Below are 19573 nucleotides of genomic sequence, written 5' to 3'. Positions count from 1 at the left end.
TGGTAGTGGTGGGTGATGGCAATGGTGGGTGGTGGCAGTAGTGATGGTGTAGTGGTACTGATGGGGTGCATGAGTGTGTGTGTGTTATGTGTGTGTGATAATAACTATTGCCAAGTATCTGAACAGATTTCATACAAAAGAGGGATCTGAGTTGGGCCTAGATAACAGAACTAGTAGCAAAAATTAGAAAGGCAATGTAGGCTAATTATAAAAGGAAAAAAAATCCTAGCAATTAAAGCTGTCCCCAAGTGGAATGTATTACTTTGGGAAGATAGTGGTTTTATTCTCCCTAAATGATGATGCTTGTAAAAGGCTGATTTATAAAGCACCCCTGTTGAGTTAATGGTTGGACTAGAGGGTCACTGGGATCCTTTGCAACTCTTAGAATATGTGATATTCAGAAATAAATAGGGGAGCTTACAGGCAGCTTGGTGGTGTGGTGGATAGAGCAGTTGTCCTGAAGTCAGGAGGACCTGAGTTCAAATCCAGCCTCAGACCAAACACTTGACACTTACTAGCTGTGTAACTCTGGGCAAGTCACTTAACCCCAATTGCCTTAAATAAATAGGGGAGCTAGATGTTATGGCACATATCTATAATCCCTGCTATTAGGAAGGTAGAGAGTAGCAGATCTTATGAACTCTGAAGTTTTGCCACATAGTGAGCTAAGCTGATTGGGTAACTTCATTAAATGCAATATAGTGAGCACCTAAGAAAGAAGAAGACCACCTTGTTTAAGGTGGAGTTAACTGATTGAACAAGGGAATGGAGCAGGTCTCCTCCTGCTCAGTAGTGGGATTGGGCCCTTGAGAGGCCTCCACACTTCTAGCCTGGGTGAGATAGAAGAAAACAGAGTGAAAGGATGAGAACTAAATGGGAGAAAAGCATATGTGTGTGTATGACACATATATATGATACTTAAATCTCTTGTACTTCAGTCAAATAGAGGCAATGCTTGCACACTCCCTGCTTAAGTAAAGATTATTTTTGGCACAGAAGCAAATAATTACTTGTAACTGCTTATTTTAATAAAAAAAGACTAATTTTAAGGTTACTCTTCCTCCATGTGGATAAAAAGCAAATAGATAATGATACTGTAGCTATTTATAAGTGCCCTAGTTATATTCTTGCCAGATAGAGTGAATACATTTTATATATTTTAATCTTTTAAGTTCACAAATATTTTTATTGGACACCTTTAGTAGTTCTCATACTAATGTATCTTGGAAAATGTTAAGGGGGGAAAAAAACATCTAGCTGTGTCCAGTGAATTTGTCAGCAGCACTACACAAAACCACACCTGAGGCTTCTGATAGAAATGGAGAATTAATTACTGAGCCACTTTCATCAGTCTCTGAAATATTGTTGAGAATGGGTTAGGTGCCATATGACAGAGAAAGGTCAGTGCTTTACTGAAGTTAGTAACAAGGAACTGAAGTTCAGGGTTAATACTATGGCTGCTTATATATATACATATATGTATGTGTGTGTGTGTACATATATATATATATATATATGCACATGCATACATATATACATATACAGATATAATACACACACATATCTGGAGTCATCAGCATTAGAGAGAGGTAAATGCATAGGCTTTGATGAGGACACTGAGGGAGAGTGTGTAGAGAAAAAAGAGAAGGAGACCCATGATGGCACCTTCAGGAATGCTCAGATAGTGTCATGAATAATGAACTAGCCACGGAACCTGAGAATAGGCAGGAAGAGAGATGAGAATAGCTTTGTGAAAGCCCAGAGAAAAGACAGTATTTAGGAGATGGTGAGTAGTCTCAAAGAGTATAGAGAAGTTCAGAAGGATGAGGACTGAGAAAAGACCGTTAGATTTCATAATTCAGCGTTCACTGAAAGTCTCGTGGAGGGCAATTTCTGGTGAGATTGCTGTTAGAATTCTGTCTGAATGCGAAGAGTTGAGAAAAGCAATGAAGGGATGTGGAGGCCACAAGTGTAGAGAGCTTTTTTGCCCCAGGTATTTACCTGTGAAAGTGGAGGGAGTTATAGGACAATAGCTTAAAGGGGCAGTAGAGTCTCTAGTGAGTTTCTCCCCTCACCAAAAGAGATAATGATGACAGTGAAGATAATCTGCTGTAGAAGTTGAAAAGGTGATGGGGTCAAGGGCATATGTACAGGGGGTAAGCATCATTCAGTCTCAGTAATGATGAATTACAACAACCCCTAACTCCTCCTTCCCATTCTTCCATTCTCATCTACCTCAACCCTATAAATGTAGCGGGCAGCTAGATGGTACAGTGGAAAGAACACTGAGCTTGGAATCAGGAAGATCCATCTCCATGAGTTCAAATCTGGCCTCACTCGGACGCTTACTAGCTGTGTGATTTTGATTTGAATTCTTGAAGATGAGCCTTCCTGATTCTAAGTCCAGTACTCTATCCACTGCACCACCTAGCTGGCACCACATGCCCCCCCATCCCCACCCCTGATTGGCAGAATACCAATACGCATCTTCTCCTCCAATTGAATTGATTTACTGAAGTCAGGAGACTGAATCATGATCTTGCTACACTAAGAATCCAAGTGACCTTTCCAAATTGCTGAACTTTAGTGTCCTGCTTTGTTAAATTCGATTGCATGCCCACCTACTGAAAGGTAAGAATGAAAAGATTTGGGAGGAAAATCAAGAATGAAATAGAAGTATGATATATTACTAGGCTACATGAACAGTTTCCCAGGTGAAGACAAATATTCTATATATATGAGGAAGCCTGAATAAGAGTGGAACAAAATTGGGACAGCTAGGTGGTGCAGTGGATAGAGCACTGGCCCAAAGTCAGGAGGACCTGAGTTCAAATCCAGCCTCAGACCAAACACTCGACACTTACTAGCTGTGTGATCTTGGGCAAGTCACTTAACCCCAAATGCCTAAAAAAAAAAAAGAATTGAACAAAATTTAAAAGTATAAAGAGATTATGATTTATATTGCTGGCTCTTTTATTTTATTGGCATGGTGTTGCCTCTGCCAAAAGTTAAGGCTTTTCAATGCTAATAATCTAATTAATATGTGAAATTTCTCTCAGAATAATTAAAATAATTCTAATTGCTAGTATATTTGTATATATGTGTATATCTATACCTATATCTATAGATATACACATATATATGTATGTTGATGTTCAGTCATTTTCGTTCATGTCCAACTCTTCATGACTCCATTTAGTGTTTTCTGGGCAAAGATATTAAAGTGGTTTTCCATTTCCTTCTCTACCTCATTTTATACATGAGGGAATTGAGGCAAACAGGGTTAAGTAACTTGCCCAGGGTCACACAGTTAGTAAGTGTTTGAGGCCAAATTTGAACTAAAAAAGATGAGGCTTTCTCACACCAGGCCCAACACTCTGTCCATTATATCACTTAGGTGCTATATCTGTGTCTATATTTATATCTGTAGACATATATGTGTATATATGTATATATGTCATATATGTGTGTGCATATGCACCTATGCATATGCATATGTATAGATATGTGTACATATGTATTTATGTACATCTATCTATCTATCTATCTATCTATCTATCTATCTATCTATCTATCTATCTTTCTATCTATCTCTTTAAGGTTTACCAAGCACTATTTTCTCATTTGATCCATACAACAGTTCTGGGAGCTAGGTGCTATTATTACGAGGAAACTGAGACATGTGGTGTTTAAGTGACTTGGCGTGGGTCACACTGCTAGTAAGTGCCTGAGACCACCAGGTCAGGAAGAGGTTCTCCTGACCACTGTTGTTATAAAAGATTTGAAGAAAATGATTTGATACCAACTTATTTCTGATATTTTACGGGGCAGGGACAGAGGACTGTAATTTGAATGCAAATTTGATAGAAAACAAAGAAATTATTGAACTGTAATCATGCATGTACTCTGTACTGTCTTACTGAAGATGTTTGCTTACAAACTAGAACTTGGGCTTAGTAACTTAACACTAGGATCTTCCATTCACAGTGTGAGTGAATCTTGCTTTATTTCATGTCTGTATGGGGCTAGAAGCTGTGGCATGGTGTTAGTATTTTTATGTGTCTTTTGAGCTCCTTTTCATGCGGCATTACTTTTGGAATTCCTAGAGTTGAATGCTGTGGTGATTTGGGAGGGTGAGATACATCCAGAACAGTTTTGGGGTGATAAAAGGCTGTCATGTTGAAGGCTTGTTCTTTTTCTGCTGGTTTTGCTGAGTTCCAACATTCTACACATAAGAACATAACCTGAGGCGAGTATTTCTAAATAGCACTGTTTAAAATCTCTTGGTCTAATTTTTTTTTATCCCTTACTCTCAGCTGAAGATAAGACAAAGTGGAAGCCTGATGGATAGTATCTTTCTTTCAGAGGCAGTTAAAGGCAAATCTTATGGATGGCATTTGATTCATATTTAGTTGGGAGGAAGCTTTTGTTTGGGAAAAGTTCTGGTTTTCCACAAATGAAGTCTCATATGGCATAGCATAGGTCTTTCCCAGAGAAGCTGGTTATTTTGTTCCTAGAAAATGGAATTGGACATTGTATTTGCACAGTGCCTTTAAGGAATACTAGCTCGAATTTCATTATGGTTATCTATTTCTTATTGCAGTATGAAATCCTTGAATATTTTGGTTGTCCTTGCAGCTTGATTAGGTGAAAATAACTAATAGAATGGGAACTAATGAGCTAATCAGTTGCCGTGGTAAATGTAAAATATAAAAGGAAACACCAATTTAGGAATCATTTAAGGAAATTTGGAGAGGAAAAAAAAACAATTCAAGATTGAAAAGGAACTCTGTTATATTGAAATAGATATCAAGCTATTTCTTTAAAATCCAGGTATTAAAACTCTTCCATTACCCCAACTTTATTTTTCTTTATATTTAAGTTATTCAGGGACTCTTGTGTTTTCTTTTCTGGTGTCCAAACTGGCATACATATGTAGTATGAAGCATTGACTTTTCATTAATTTTGAGCTTCAGGCTCACCTGTTTCAAATTCATAGGGATAACATTTGTTACAATTGGGTGTCATTTTAAAAATTAATTTGATATAGTTTAATGATGTCTTCTGCTATTATGTCATAATTATGAGGAAAAAACAGCAACATTTACCTTGAAATTGAATCCCCATATGTAAGGAGAAAGTACATAAAACAAAATAGAAGTATAAAGCAAACTTAAAGAATTCAGACCATATTTGATGGAGCAAAGATTAAAAATTAATACCAAATTATTAGGTAACTTTCCACAAAGGAAAAAAAAAGAGTAAATGAATGCCTGTTGTCCAGTTGGTCAGCAAGTAGAGTGCTGTTCCATTCCAAATAACATAGAGGAAATTTGTAATTAATGACACATACCTCACCCCCAAATCACTACAGCATTCGGCTTTAGGAACTCCAAGAGTCTCACATGAAAAGGAGATCAAAAGAAATAAAAAAAATACCAACACTACACAGATAAGACCCACTCCCACTTTGAATCAACATCCCTAGCATTAACCTTAATAATGAAAATTTCCAGTGGCATTGCCTCTGCCCTTAAGAATTTATTTTCTACTAAGGGGAAGATATATGTGGAGGAGTCATACCCAGGTAAAAGAGCTTTGTTGTAGAAAGCCCCAGAGATTGAATAGAGCTATAGGGAGTTTACTCCACTACAATCAGAGGTACAGACAAAAAATAGATCTTCACATTTCTGGTTAACAGTGGTAATATTAATTTGATTATTGTTCCCTAAGCAGGAGATGGAAAGTAGGAGGGAGAAGTTACAGAGCAGTTGGTAATATTCCCATACTTACTAGTCCCCGCTGATGATGAGATGGGATAAAACATGGTGTGGGATTGCCTAGATATCCAGATTTAAAATGTGAATTGACTCAGTAACTCTCAAGTTTTCAGGCAGCTCTAGCTCAAGGCAAATTTCAAATTTAAGTAGATTAACTTCCCCAAGGTAAAGGCAGGATCTTTGGATGTTCTATTCTATTCACCTTTTCCCATCAGGATTAGTTTGCTTCTCCTGATGAGAAAAGGTGAATGACGAAGCTAATTGATCTCTGGTGTCCCAGTAGATTCTTGGATGGGATGTTGGATAAATAGTTGGTAAAGTTGGTCTAACCATGCATATGCCTTAGACATACAATAATGTATGGAAAATAAACTGAACCCAGATGTGAACAGGAGAATTATTTGTTATTGTTGTTGTTAAATCCTTTCAATTATGTCTGACTCTTCTTGGCAGAGATACTGAAGTGGTTTGCCATTTCCTTCTCCAGCTCATTTTACAAATGAGGAAACTGAGGCAGAGACCCTTGCCCAGGGTCACGCAGCTATTAAGTGTCTGAGGTCCCTTTTGAACTCAGGTCTTCCTGACTTTGGGCCCAGTACCCATTGTGTCACCTAGCTTGTAGAACAAGAGAATAGCAGATTAGACGTCCTTTTTTTATCTAGGTAGAGCCTTAAGGACCCCAGGTAGGCTAGGTCTTTTCCCACATAACCTCCAAGATTATATATATATATATATATGGAAGATGAGGTCACCCAGTAAATCAGCTTGAGAGATGTGTGCATCAGTATAATGCTGAAGGGCCAAAGAATAAGGTATATTCCTAAAATCTTATTTAAATTAAGAAATATAATAATAGTAAGAATAATAATAGAAGAAAGAACAAAAGATTGAAAGGCTCTCTGAGTAAAAGCCAAGTGTGCAAATAATCCCAAAGAAAGGGTATTAAATGGAAGGAAATATTAGTAAAGCCTCAAAGAAAAAAAATAGCATATACAAAGATGTGAAGAGAAATGAACCAATATGGCACTAAGAGAAGCCTGTGGATTTCTAAAAGTGCAAGAATCACCATGGTATTTCAAAAGAGAAATAAAACTCTTAGAATAAGAAATTGAGAATGAATGAGAGGTCAGAAATCAGAATTCTCAATGTAGAATTAAAATAGAAATAGCAGAGTAGGAAAAAAATGCATACATGATGGAGAATTTCTCTCTCCAAATAAATAGAAACACTTGGAGAGAGATGAACGTACTTCTAATGCAAAAGTACAAAAGCAGAAATGAAGGTGTAAGTGGCAACATTCAAAGATCATATGAATTCTGTTGGAGTCAAAGTAACTGACCTTGATAACAGGATAACCCTTGAAGTTAATGTATCACCCAAAATAAAAATGACATGTTTTTAAAAATACTGGGTATCTTAATGTAATAAATAGTCTAAAAAAACCTCACTAGGATTTCTAAACACAGAGCATTGTTTGGGAAAATCTACAGATAACAACCAAAAATTGAATGAAAAAGTTTCAAACTTTAAAGTACATAGTGATAAAATTACACATTTTTCAAGCCATGTGAATAATCTTTAGATGTGAAAGAATGGTAATTTAAATGATAGGATTATTCCACATTCATGAAAAATTTTAGGAGAGATTGGAATAGTGTACAGTATTTTAAAAAAGAGCTGCTCAAGTGATAATTTAGTCATATCCTGAAAAACCTAGCTTAATATTCACCAAAATGGAGAAAATTTCCATTCACCAAAAGAAGAATTTGAGGTAATCATAAAGAAATAAGGGCAAATTATTTGACTTACAGGTATTTCAAACATCCTTGGACCTAGGAAGACCTGAATTAAAATTCATCCTCAGATACTTACTGGCTGTGTGACCCTGGGCAAATCACTTAACCTCTGTTTACCCCATCTCCTCATCTGTCAAATGGAGATAATAATAGCACCTGCTTCTCAAGGTTATTGTGAAGATCAAATGAGGAAAAATATTGTAAAGCACATAGCACAGTTCCTGGCACATAGTAAGTGCTATTTAAATGTTATTAGTAATAATAAGAATAATTTATAGTCTAAATATACTGTCCATATATAAGCGAATCTTTTGTAAAAAGGAATAATTGAGTGGGAAGATGCATGAGTGGGAAGAGAGGAAACAAAGGAAAGTGAGAAATAGGTGATGTATCCTCACTAAGTATATTGGTATACATTGACAGGTTAGTGACCTCTAAAGAGTGGGAATTATTCAGAGGCAGAAAGGACTGAGGTCAGGGGTGGGGAAAAGTAGAAAAAGGAATCTTGCTTCATAACAGGGAAAGAAAAGATTTCCAATAAAGAAAATTCTCTTGGGAATGGAGGTGTATTTTTTCAGTAAGAAGCAGGGACCTTATAATGAATTTCCTTTGATGTGAATTTGTGTCTTAGGAAACCTTTTTTTTTTTTTGAGAATAGAGTTATACCTTCTTCAACAGCATCTTATCTCTGGAGATAGAATTTATGAGACCCCAAGGGTAGCTAGTACTCGAGCTATAAAGGGACCTAGAATGAAATGGACTTTAAAATAGAGACCAATAATGAAAAGAGCAGAAGGATAGGACACTAGGCATCCCCTCACACTTTGGGACATATAGTGGCTCCCACCTCACAACATTATTTGCATGTGCCATTATTCTCCTTATGCACCAATATTTCTAAAAAACAAGCACAAAAGAAAAAAAATGGATGATGGGGTAAGATTAGCAAAAGTAATACTGAGAAATTAGAAGAGGTAGTTCATACCTGGTACTTAAAAGGTTTTGTTGTCTTGAGAGACAAAATGAAGGGAATACTTGAGACACAGTATAAAGGTAGAATTGACAAGATAGCAGTTTTGGGATAGGAAGGGGAGGGAGAATGCATAGTTAGAGATGTTTCTGATATTGCAAATGATGTTCCATCTAGAAGAATGGTAGTGCTGAAACATAAATAAGGAAATTAAGAAGACTGGAGGGTTGGGGTGAAGATAATAAATTCTGTTGTAGACATCTATGGGACGCTGAGACTGAGGCCACACATGTAGAACTAGGAATTATTTGCATAGAGTTAGTGGTAGAATAACCTTTTGTGGTTCAATAAGACTATTATTCACTTCTTATCCTCAAGGATCAGAAAGTATTCTGCAAGCAGTACCAACTTCCATATTGCTACCTAGCAATCAGAATGATTCAAGAGCAGCATTTATGGACTATAGTATGTAAACCTACCCTGGTGTTCAGCTGGAAGGAGAAGATGGTTATTATAAAGTAGAGCTTAGGGGCAAAAATAAAGAACTGAAAATCTCCCCACATTAAAATCCAATAGCAAGTATTTTAGGGAATATCAAATAGGGGAAGCAGATATAAACTTTGTAATTCGTGGTGCTTTATTTAGAGAACACCTAAATTGTTTATTTTAATGTTTTCTTAATATCTTTTTTCCTCACTACTTTAAAACATAACAAGGCAAGTCAGTAAGCATTTATTAACACTGACTGTGTTGAGAACTGGGGCAAATATTGGGCATTGAAGGGAGCTCGTACTCTGGGAAGTAGGAACAAAGAATGTATCATTAGCTCTTCAATAAAAATTAGTTCTGAAGTCAAAAAGTCTTCCATACCTTTTCTATATATTGATCAGTTATGATTATTTTTTCTATTTTTTTTTTTTGGTCTTCAGAAATGTGTGTTATACTGGGCAGCTCTCTGGGAATAGAAGAAGGAGGAACACTGGGTAGTATAGTGGATAGAGCATTGGGCCTGGAGTCAGGCAGAGCCACCTCCCTGAGTTCAAATCCAACCTCAGATACTAGCTGTGTGACCCTGGGCAAGTCATTAAACACCACTTGCCTCAGTTTCCTCGTCTGTAAAATGAGCTGGAGAAGGAAATGGCAAACCACTCCAGTATCTTTGCCAAGAATATCCTCAATGGGGCTGTGAAGAGTCAGACAATTGAAATGAATGAACAGCAACAACAATGAATAAAAACATTTATAATCCTAATGCCTGTGAGGGTTTTTACAAGACTACCAAATGCTAACAATATAATAAATGTTGTTGGGCTGTTCATATTACATATATTCATATTTAATGAATAACACATATGGTTGCAGTTTTTTTTTCCTTTAACCATCTGTCTCATTCAAAATATTGAAAGTCCAGCTAATTTCTTTGTATCAGAGGAGTACATTAACAGTAATGAAATAAACTGTTAGAGAAGTGCTGCTCAACCCTGGTGTACTTAACTGGGAATATTTGTTGAGGATGACTCTAGAAAGAAGCTTGAGAATAAGACTTGTACCCATTGAATATATTTTAATACCAATATCCATTGGAATTCAAGCTCTTTGAGTCTGACACCATTGAATTTTCTATTTGTATTCCTGACCCTTTGGACAGTGCCTTATACATAGTACTTGCTGAATGTATGATTGTTGAGTTGTTTAAGTAGGAACTGAGTATAGTTTGAGTAATGAAATTCTTTTGTTTTCCCCATGGGTGTAATTTTTTTTTTCTTTGACCAAAAGATTAACTTAGAATGGTGCCTGGAAGGTAGCAGTCACTTAAGTGTATTGTCATTTGCTGAGTTATGTGTGCATCTAGGGAATTGTGCATAGTTTTCAGGGAGCTAAAAGCTCCTTGCTATTGGAAAAGCCCATCTTTGCTATGCCAGTTCTCTCTCAGCAATTCCGAGGTGTTATATAAATGGTAATCATGGGATACCAAAATCTCAGAAGCGTAAAAAATAGATGTGATCCAAAGGGAAATAGAAAGACCACAGAGTAGGAATAAGTAGGTTGAAGTATATTGTCAACAATGACATATTCAAGAAATTGATCAAAAGACATCAAGGATAAAGAAGCTTTGAAATGTGGGTGGCATCATATAGTCAAGAATAAGGAACAGCAAGGGGACAGTTTGATTGCAGCACTGGTGGCCATGAAACATCCAAATACTTATTGGATCCTCTGTGTTGATCTTCTGTGAAGGGCTGATGGAAAGACAGACTAGAATCACAGAGGATGACATGGCTTGAAAGAGTTGTGATCTTTGTTTCTAGAGGAAATACCCAGTGGGGGAAATCACAGATCCATCAGAGTAGCTTAGAAAGGCTGACTGAAAATTGTTTGCTTCTCCATTAACACATTCATTATTCACTGAGCCCCTAGGAAGATACAAAAGAAATAGAAGACAGTCCTTTCCCTCAGTTAGCTTATAGTCTGGGAATATTTGCAGCTTTGTTTAAAAAAAGAAAAAAGAAAAAAGAAAAAATGTTCCCCCTTCTCTCTCCCTGTCTCTCCCCCTGTCTTGTTATACATATACAGACATCTATGCATACATATGTGTATAAATAGTGTATGTATACATATAAAATGTATGTGTATATAAATATATGTGAAAATTACCATATACTTATAAAGTAGGGTGCTTTAATTGATCCGTAAGAGCTGGTGTGTAATGAATAGGTTGAGATTTGAAGTTGATGTGATAGAGTTGTAGGGAGAAGGGCGAGAGAAACGTTGAAGGTCATGAAGGCAAAGAAGAGAAATTTGGATGTGAGGTGATGGTGTTGATAGCCTTTGGAGATTTTTGAGTAAGAAATGACATGAAGAAAATGTTCTTGAAGGCATGGTATTCTTCCATATGTATAAATTGGATAGTGGAAGGGAAAGCAAAATAAATATTTTTTTGAAATAAATATAAAACACTACCCTGTTTGTTCATGGATTTAGGAATTGGTGCTTTTTATGGGGCTTATAGGTGGTCTACAGCAGCATTTATCAAACTGTGGTCTGGAGATCCTTCAAAATCTATGATGTTGAAACTATTTTCCTATTAATACTAAGATGTTTTCATTTCTAATGTGGAAAATATTGATAGATAAAACCCAGAGAAAACAGAGAAAGCTCTTTGCCACCTTTTTTAAGAGTGTAAAGAAGTCCTCACAACAAAGGGGTTGAGACCCACTGGTGCAGAGAATGTAGGGCCTGACTGGAAGATGAGAAGCCTGAGTTCCAGTCCTGCATGAGACACTAGCTGTGTGACCCTGGGGAAGTCACCTAATCTCTCTCAGTCACAGTTTCTTCAACTATAAAATGGAGATATAATCACCCGTACTTCACAGGGGGTTGCGAAGAGTAAATTAAATAATAGCTATTACATGCTTTGCTAGCCTGAAAATGCTATGGAAATGCTTCTTCTCTTCCTTTTATTTTTTTCCTTTTTCTCCTCCCTTTTTCTGAAACTAGAAAGATCAAATGAATTACTCAGGATAAGACAATAATTGTCTAAGGTGGATTTTGAATTCAGGTTTTCTTGAGACCTATTCTTGTACACTACTCACAAATCTAGTTGGCCTCCTACTGCTCTAAGCTGCCTCTGATTGGAAGATTATCTCTTTAAGTAGTTGTTTTCATTTCCCTCTATGCATCATTATCTTTGTCTCATCTCCATTCTTTCTTTCCTCCCTACTCCTTCTATGATCAGTCACTTCCATAGCCATGGTAGACTTTGGCACTTGGCTAATACTTTCCCAACTGTATTCTGACCCTTGCTATCTTCTTTTGTGACTTTAATATCTGTACTGTGTGGAGCCTTCTGACAAACTCCATAGTTCTCCTTGGACCTTCATCTCCAGCCCATAAGCATGGCTGTGCCTTACACTTCATCATACAATTTCAGAATGAGTGCTCACCTTCACTGGCCACATGTTCTTTATCTGTTTTAGCATTCTAAAGAGTCCTCTCTTCTAAGCCAGTTTCCTTCTTTCATTGAATTGTCAAGAATTCAGCTGCATTTGCTTCTTATTTTTTCTTGATCTCTTAACCCAAATTGTTGACCTCCTATGCTCCCTCTAAATGGTCAGTCACCTCCATTCAGGACCTCCAGATTCCATCCCCACTTTTATGCATACCATGCCACCAGTCATCAGGTTATGTCAACCACGATTACCTGCTTTTTCTCTTCATTCTAGCCTTTTGAGTATTATTGGGGAACAGTATAGTAATGGTGTGAACTGCCCTCCCCCAGCAAAATTCATACTATTAAACTTCAGCTCAACCCTGGATGGTGCTTCAGCAATCCTTTTATTCATTTCTTATTGATTTCCCAGCATGCTTTCCTTTGTGGTTTTTATAAACTCTCTGCACCTGCTTAAACTCCAACCCCACTCCTCTATCCATACCAGATTGCTTTGTCTTCCTAAATGAGGAATAACTTATTCAAACTAATGAGAATTAGGGCTGGGACAGGATTTCAATGCATTTTCCCCTCTACTGGAGGTTCTTAGCCATTTCGTGTGGTATGAACCCCTTGGGGAGTTTGGTGAATCCTAGAAATCCCTTCTCAGAATAATGTATATAAATACAAAAAAAAAAAAGGATTGCAAAGGAAAGTAATTGTCTTGAAGTACAGTTATTAATTTTTTAAAATAATTTCATGGATTCCAAGTTAAGAACCCCTGCCTGTCCTTTCCAAATTGCTTCTCTATATCAGGCATTTCAGAAATACTTATTTTTCTTTAAATGCTTAGCATACTGCAGGGCATTTAATGAACACTTAACATGCCCTAATTCCATATTTGCTTATTTCATGGAGTACTTAATATTTTCAAGGCACTGTTGTAAATATGCTTATCTACCACCATGATCTATTAAAATCTTGAGAATTATGCTGCTCTAGCATTTCAAATAAATAATTTACTCATTCCTCAAACATCAGTTAAGTAGTAACTGTGTGCCAAGTGTTGCTTTGGCATTGAGTTTACAAAGATAAAAATAAATAAATAACTCTTGCCTTTGAGAAGCTCACACCGTGTATCCAGATAAGTAAATGTGAAATATATACATACATATGTAGGTATATACATTTGTTGTTCAGTCATCTGACTCTTCATGACACTGTAGATCATAGCACACTAATACTGATTACACAGTCTTGAGAAGTGGCTTGGTGACGTAGACAGTATACTGAACTTGGACTTACAGGATATCAGTTCAAATACCACTTCTACCATTTACTAGCCAGATGACCTCAGGTAAGTCATGTAATATGTCTAGATTCAACTTCCTCATCTGTAAAATGGGAATAATGATATCTTTAGTCCTGACAAGGTTGTTGAAAGGACCAAATAAAATAATGTGGTTAAATATGGGTTTCTTGGCAAAGATCCTGGAGTGGTTTGCCACTTCGTTCTCTAGTATATATACACATACATATTTCCTGGGGGAGAGAGATGTTAGTAACATAGGGGATTGGTGTAGGAGGTGATACTTGAGCTGGCCCCAGAAGGAAGTTCGGGATTCAGTAAAGTCATTTTTGATAAGGTTCAAATTTTTAGTGTATTTTGGAAGATGAGACTTTCAGTCTTATACCTGCTAGCAGCCTTCTAACCTAGCTAAGTGTGAGGCTTGTTGGACCACAGAGAAGACATTGCAGTCTGTACATAGACTCCAGAAATTTGTGCTTTTGCAGGATTCACATTTCATTATTTCTTTCACTTTTGTGCTAATTAAAATCCACATTTCACTTCTTTTTTTTTCTTTTAAGTGTTCACCCAGTCATTCATCCAGGTTTTCAGAGGAGGCCCACATGAACAATGACTCAAGGAGAGAGTGGGAGAGTGGGCATAAGAGGGTATACCAGCTAGAACTTAAAAATAAACAAACAAAAACCAACCTGGAGGAAAATATAGTCTGTCCATAAATATCCTTGGTACCAAGGATAAGGAATGACTACTTTTCCTTCCTACTTTTCATAAACAGCCACCAGAGGTGTGGGGGGGGGGGAGAGAAGGAGAAGAGGGAAGAACATTTGAATGGAGAGAGATGGGGAGAGAGAAAAATCAGAGAGAGACAGGGAAAGAGAAAAAAGAGAAAGAAAAATGAGGTGTGAAGAGAGAAAAAGAGTGGGTAGAATGAGAAAGAGATGAAAAAATGTTAAGGTAGAAAGAAGTGGCGGGGAGAGAGAGAGGAAAGGGAAAGAGATGGGGGGAGAAAGGGAGAGAAGGATGGAGAGGTAAAGAGATATAGGAAAGAGACATGAAGGAAGGGAGAGAGAGAGGGAGGATGTGAGAGAAATGCAAAAAAGATAAGGGAAGTGAGAGATGGAGGGAGGGAAAGAAATACAGAGAGAAGGAAGATAGAAGGGAAGATGGGGACTTGGAAGAGAGAAGGAGAAAAAAGTAAAAAAAAAACAAAACCAAAAACAACCCAAACAAACAAAAAAAAATGATGGATGAGTTCATGATTAAAGAAGTTCTTTCTAACCAAACTGAAATCCTCAATAAAGACCTTGATGAAATCCTCCCTGACCTCTCCAGTTAGAAATTGTTTTTCTTTCTTGGGACCTTGAAAAGCATTTTGTATTTTAATCCTACTCTATTCTGCTGTATAATGAAGACATATTTATGGGAGGCAGCATGGTTTAATGTAAAGAGGACTGGACATGGAGGCATCAAAAATCTGGGTTGTTTCCCAGCTCAGACATTTATTGCCTGGATGAGAATGAGCAAGTCTCTCGATCTTCTTGAACCTCAGTTTCCTTGGTTGTAAAATGAGGTTTGTACCTACCAGTAGTGTCTGTCTCACAAATTTGTTTTGGATCCAAATGAGAAGCCATAAAGAAAGTAGTAGTAAATATATGTAAGCTAGTATTTGTTATTACATCGCACTTTGTTGTTGTTATGGGTATATCCTAAACTAAAATGTTATTTAGAACATATCCATATTATAGTAGACAACCTTCATAAGTGGGCATGGCCAAAAACAATTATCTGGTTGGCAGGCTTCTGCTTATGAGACTTCCTGTAGGTGACAAACAAGTTTTTCCAGCTTGTTGTAGGCCTTATCAGAACTTGTCTTTTGTTAGTAAAGCCTTCAGAATCCTTGCGAATTACAGTAGTTCTTTAGCAGATGATAATACAATGAAGCACAATAAAGTCCTTTGTAGGATCTTATAAAGGAGAATTTATTATAGTGGAAAGAGCCTGGGAGTAGTATGTCTGCTACTCATGAGGAATGTGATTGTGTGCCAAATTATTTAATCTCCCAAGGCCCCAGTTAACTCATCTACAAAGTGAGGGAGCTGGAATAATGGATTTGTAAGTCTAGCTCAAATTTATGCTTAACAACAATAACAATAGCTAGTATTTATATAATGCCTACCCATGTGCCAGGCACTGTGCCAAGTGCTTTACAAAAATTATCTCATTTTATTCTCAGCTAGTAAGTGTCATGTGTCTGAGGCTGGATTTGAACTCAGGTCCTCCTGACTCCATGGCCGGAGCTCTATCTACTACACCACCTAACTGCCCCATTAACAAATCCAAAGAGTTCAAACTTTCAGAAGTGAAAATCTTCTTAAAGATAACAGCATAACATAAAGATAACAGTACAAAGACAACACTGCATTTTTTCCTTTACTACAGATTTGTTATTAAAAACAACAACAACATGGACTTTGAGAATAGATTCCACAAGCATCACAAATGATTCTTATTGGCCCTACATTTTTGATCTTGCACAATTGTCCAAGTATTTTCTAGAGAGCAGTATTCATAGTTTCCTGAGAGGTTGACCTCTCTTGATGAATAGTTATTTTTGGATGCAGTCACTATGTTATATCAAATTTCACTAGTCTGTGGGACTATGGATAATTTTGATGGCTCTTTTGAAGGTATCATTCAAAAAGATCTGGAGCTAGAATGGGACTGTACCATCTAAACTGGTTCATATAATGCTTGTCTATGATCTTTTTTTAATAGCTTTTAAAAATTACCTTGTGTAAATGATGATCTGGTACAGTTAAAATGAAAATAGTTTTGTCAATAACTGAGTTCATTTGCAAAGTATAATGCATGGATGAAGAATAAATCCACAAGAATCAAGAGTGTTTTTATGGAATAATACAAAAAAAGGAGGAGACAATACAGAAATCCCATTCAAACTCAAAAAAGCAAAAAAAAGAAATTCAATATTTGGAACTTAACTTACCAAGACATGATTCAAGGATTATCTAAAGTTGCAAAGTGCTCCTTCTAAAAAGTCAAGTCAACAGTCATTTATTCAATGACTTCTATGTGCTTGGCACTTTGCTAAGTTCTGAGTCTCAAAGAAAATAAAAAATAAATTATTGTTCGTATCTGAGACTTGTTAATGTAATGAATAAAAAAATTACCATACTACTAAAATTATTTTATGAATGTAATGTAAAACCCAATAAATTGCCAAAGAATTAACTTATAGAACTATGATGTAATTCAGTTAATTTGGTGGAAAAGAAAAGCTAGAATCTCAACAGAAATAATGGGAAAAGTATCAAGAAAGAAGGATGGAGCAGCATTATGAAATCTCAAAGTATGTCATAATGCAGTAATCATTGACACTTTTTAGATACTGATTAAAATTTGAAAAAATAAACACACCAGTGGAACAGACTAGATAAGAAGACCCAAAGGTGATCAATCACATGTCAAGTGCTCATTCAGCCCACTTGGGGAAGAACCCTCTTCCCTATACCCACTCCTTCCTCTCTTCTCCTTCTCTTCTCTTGCTGATTATGAATACTCACTAAAATGCATGTGTGTGTTTGTATTGCATATATCTATAGCTGTAGCCCATGTGGTGTGTTTTCTTTGAGAGCAAGAGCTGTTTCATTGGTTTCTTTTTTACCTTAATGTTCCTGACAGTATCTTGTATAGAGGAAGGGCTTAATCAATTTTTATTGATTTGAATTCGCAAAATTGTGTACAATATGGTTGGGATGGGCATGTAGTGCCCACAGTTGTTTATTGTCATGCAGCTGGAAAGCACTGCTCTGCCTGCATAATTTAACCATGTGTATAATTGTGGAAGCATTGTCATAATAATGATGACTAGAATTTACACAGTGCTTTAAGGTTTGCAAAGCATTTTATGATTATTATCTCATCTTATTCACCAACAACCCTGGGAAGTTAGTGCCATTGTTAACCTTATTTTATAGATGAGGAAACTGAGGCAGACAAGTTTAAGACTGGCCCATGGTCACACAGTTAATAGTGGTAAAAGTTTGTTTTGGTTTTTTTTTTTTAACATGATCCTTCTTGGGTACTATCCTATTCCCTACTTTGCCTGTATTTCAAAGCTGTTTGAAATTTATCTAAAATAATTTGTTTATAAAGTTAGCATTTTAGTTTTTGTTTATGAATTTTTTGTTATAGGGTCACAATGAGTTTAGGGGAAAGAGAAAGTACTTTGAATGAGGTGTGTTTAGTCAAAAACTGAACATTTATTGATCACCTTTTTGTGTTAGGCATTGTACCAGGTGCCTGCGATATAATGTTAAAAAAGCAAACTGTGTCCTGAACCTGGAGTAAGGAAGTTCTAATTCTGCCTCAGACATTTACTATCTGTGTGATTACGTACAAGTCAATAAATTTCTCTCATCCTTGGCCTCCTCATCTAAAAAATAAGAGAGCACCTATCTCATAGGGTTCCTATGAGGATCAAATTACACACGCATACACACATATACATACAGATGTGTGTTGTATGTATATACACAGGTGCACATACACATACGTATATGTATGCATTACACATATATACAGTATTTCCAGTACATAAATATAGCCAATGAATTACCCATTCTTATCTACCTTCACAGCATCTCTAATGTTAGGCCTCCTTATTTTTGCTCAAAATACCTTATTTTATGCCCTTATCTCACATCTAGAATATAACATCAGCTTCCTAATAGTTCTTCCTGCCTCTGGTCTCCCCCAACTTAAGTCTATTCTCCACAGAGCTGCCTCGGTGATGTTCATAAAGTGACTACATTACTCTCCTACTCAATCCAACGTGGTGGCTCCCTTCTAGGATAAAATATAAACTCCTCCTTTGGGCATCTAAAGACCTACATAAACTGGCCCCACCCTGTCTTTCCAACCTCATTATACATTCCTTCCCCTTCTACAATCTATAATTTAGCCACACTGACCTCTCCATCCCTCAGACACCCAACTCCCATCTTCCTCCTTTGAAATCGCTGGGCCCACTCTATGCCTGAAATGTTCTTCCTCTACACTTCATCTCCCAGAAGTCTTCCTTCAAGATGCAACTCATGGATTACAAAAACATTAAGCCTTTCCTGATTCCCTCAACTGCCAGTGTCCTCTCTCCAAAACTACATTGTATTTAAACTCTCGTATTTATTCCCTTCATATTTTATACTTATCTATGTACTTGCTGTCCCCATGATTCAACTATTATCTGCATGAAAGCTGAGGTAGTTTCTTCTTTTGTATTTGTATCCTTGCCACCCAGCACAGTACCAGACATGTGGTAGGTGCTTGATGAATGCTTATTGACTCGTTGATGAATTATGAGTGTTTACCAAAGACTAATTTCTTTGGAGCAAGGTCACCAATAACTAGAGGGGTCAGTAAAGTCTTCATGTAGGAAGTGACTTTTTATCTTAGTCTTGAAGGAAATTGGGGATTTTAAGTGGTAAAGATGAGGATAGAGTATGTTCTAGGCATGGTGGCCAACCAGCTCAAAGACAGAAGAGATGGGAAATCTTATGAATGAGAACCAGGAAGTAGGCCAGTTTAATAGAATCCAAGAGTGTGCATGAAGATAATGATACTACAAAGGTATTTTGAAATGAGATCATGAAAAATTCTTATTGTTTAATGGGAATTTACTATTTGATTCTAGAGCTTCTGGGGTTTATTGAGGAGAATGGTGACATAGTTAGATCTGTACTTTAGTGAACTCACTTAGGGTTGGATTGTGTT

At 36.7% G+C, this 19573-nt stretch overlaps 1 protein-coding gene across 9 annotated transcripts in view; it reads left to right on the top strand.

The window, feature by feature from the left end:
- Nucleotides 1-19573, top strand: part of PPFIA2 (PPFI scaffold protein A2) — a 670503-nt gene that overhangs the window by 16064 nt on the left and 634866 nt on the right. The window lies entirely within an intron of this gene.

This window comes from Phascolarctos cinereus, unplaced genomic scaffold (genome assembly GCF_003287225.1).
Source record: "Phascolarctos cinereus isolate Bilbo 61053 unplaced genomic scaffold, phaCin_HiC Scaffold_1;HRSCAF=81, whole genome shotgun sequence".
Classification (NCBI taxonomy): domain Eukaryota; kingdom Metazoa; phylum Chordata; class Mammalia; order Diprotodontia; family Phascolarctidae; genus Phascolarctos; species Phascolarctos cinereus.
This window is presented reverse-complemented; position numbering and strand designations above follow the sequence as displayed.